The following is a 2,685-nucleotide window of genomic DNA, read 5'->3' on the forward strand; positions in this document are numbered from 1 at the left end:
TCATAGCAGTAACCCCTCTTCGATTTTAGAGAGGATAGTAGAATAAAAAACTTGTATAGATTGACGTTGGCTAACTACCTGCAAAATTTCAGAATTTTTACATACGTGTCATGTAAATTATAAGTTTTAGATGCAGGTGACGCGGACAGGATTTTTGTCCTGTCCTTGAACATGTTTGATTAATTTTATGTTGTAAGTTCTGATTTAGATTTAGATTTATATAAGAAAGTTATAGAGGATAATTTTATCTTTGACTCTAAAAAATTTCAGAATTTTTAGCCATGTAATTTGTGAGATATAATCAGATTTATTTAGTCGTGCTCAATGGCATTTCTGCAGGAAGCATGATGTTTGATTAGAGAATTTGAGGATCTTAGATATTGACTCAGGACTCATGTTTAATAAGAACGTTGTTCAATTTCGAGTTAATTATATGATCCTAAAGCATAATCTTATTTGAAGTTATATAGTACGAGATATATTCATTGGAAGAGGCATGTCTAAAATTGTTGGTTTGCATAATTATGATTTTTAAAAGTGATCGCTTAAATTTTGCAGTTCTCAAATCTTTGTGAGATTTGGTTATGTTATAGATGTAGATATCTAGTGTTTTTTAGAAGTTTGAAATTTCTGATTTAAGTTAGAATTTGCAAAGCTATGTTGATTTTAATCTTAAGGGAAATTAGTTATTAGTCTTGACTTTTGTAGCATCGTTAGTGTCTTGAAAATATTTTTGCATTCATGTGAATTTTAGATTTTGTTTTGTCTATAATTCTAATGGGTTATTCCCAAATATAGGGCTTTCCAAGAAAACTCGATTGGTGTGAATTTGAAATCTGGTCGTTAGACAGGTAAGTATCCCACATATAAATCCTATTATATGTATATACTTGAGAATTACAGTTTCCTAAATTTCTGAAATTTTTGAGAATAATACTTATTATTTTGATTTATATTTTGAATTACTTATTTTTAATAATTTGCAATTCATATGTAAGTGTTGAGATTTGGAAATGAATTGGAATTATTTTTATCTGAAAATGGGATAATCAAATTTTTGTATTATGTTTTGATAAGTGTTTGGGCATTACTTATTTTGACATAGCAACTTGTAGTCCCCAACTAACTTTGCAATAACCCTGTCATTGGGGGTTAAACATTGACCGTTTTGACATGTATCTGTGAAATAGAAACTATAGTTTCCTATCGTTCCACCGGTGAAGAATAACTTCTTCTTATAATTCTGCCTCGGGTCACCGATGGTAAACTTATGACCTCTAATATTATGGCTCAGGTCACCGAGGAAAAACATATGACCTCTGATATTTTGTTTTGGCAATAGTTTTTTGTGGGACAAACATGCTGTCAAGCTCAATAACGTTTTCTTATAATACTTGTGTGAGTCTTGAAATTTTGAAACTTTTATGATCCCGGTTTGTTTAGTGTGTATTTACTATGCTGTCAAGCTCATAATCTGTTGTTCAATTTTTTTCAGATCCGGAGTTTTATAGCTCACCGCTTTGAGAATCGGGTTTTGAGGCCTTGCACGCCTACTAGGTATTGGCCTTGTAGGTGTGTGGCAGTTTGTCGGTGCACCGGGTCTAGCGAGTCGAGTTTGATGCGTGACAGTATAAGACAACAATTCAACTTTAGATTGTAGGAAATATACTATCTATATAGCATGCATATATTACAAACGAAGACTTTAGAAATATAAGATGCAATCAAGCACAAACTATAGTAATAATTCAAAATAATACTTAGAAATTTGCATCGTGCGGTAGCCGTGTGTAAGCATTGCCCTAATGCAGTATTGGCCTTCCTCGTGCACGATTTTCCGGCTTCACTGCAAGCGAAGGATACACCAACCAGGGAAGGAAGAACTCTCGTAACCTAGCACGTTCGGCGTCGAGATATCCCAAGCACGCCGGCAAGGTTCAAGCAAAGAACCACAGAATAAAAACAAGAATATTTGGGTTTTCCAGGTACGCAAAAGAGCACACCCAGGAGAAAGAGAATGTGAGAGAAGTAAGTAAGTAAGTGTATGTTTAGGGTTCATGGTTGGACATATATTTATAGCCAAGAGATCTTTAACAAGTCTCTTAAATACACAATGTGGGACTAAAAAGGAGAAGGAGTTTAGTTTGAGTGTATCAACATGTGGGACTAGCTGGGACCCACAGAACCCACATCCAACAATTATAATGCCCAAGAGTTTCTTCTTCTTGATGTGTAGTTTCTATTAGTGCTTCCCAGTTATTTTAATATTTTTTTTTTTTAATTTCTTTAACCTAACAACTTATGATGTTATTATTAGATTGTTGACCTAAAATATTTTTTTCAAGTTTTCAGTCTTAAAGATGAAAAGTATAAATGGCCATTAATGCTAATGGTCACTTTGTTCTAATGCAATTATTCTTAATTTTATTTTGTTTTACAATGTTTCCAAAGCTGATATGTCCAAATTATATTGGTCATGAAGTTGAAAATTTCATGTCAACATTAAATGCAAGGCATTCTTTTATTACATGTTTGACAATATTACTTGTCAACCTCTTTCTCTTGATCAAGCTTGATGTTTGTGTTAATATTTAACAACAACAACAACAACAACAATTCAACAACATCATCAACAACACCAACAAGAGAATCTAGTCGTAGTTTGCGAAGAAAATGAGAGAAAAG

This window comes from Dioscorea cayenensis, chromosome 18 (genome assembly GCF_009730915.1).
Source record: "Dioscorea cayenensis subsp. rotundata cultivar TDr96_F1 chromosome 18, TDr96_F1_v2_PseudoChromosome.rev07_lg8_w22 25.fasta, whole genome shotgun sequence".
NCBI classification, from domain to species: Eukaryota; Viridiplantae; Streptophyta; class Magnoliopsida; order Dioscoreales; family Dioscoreaceae; genus Dioscorea; species Dioscorea cayenensis.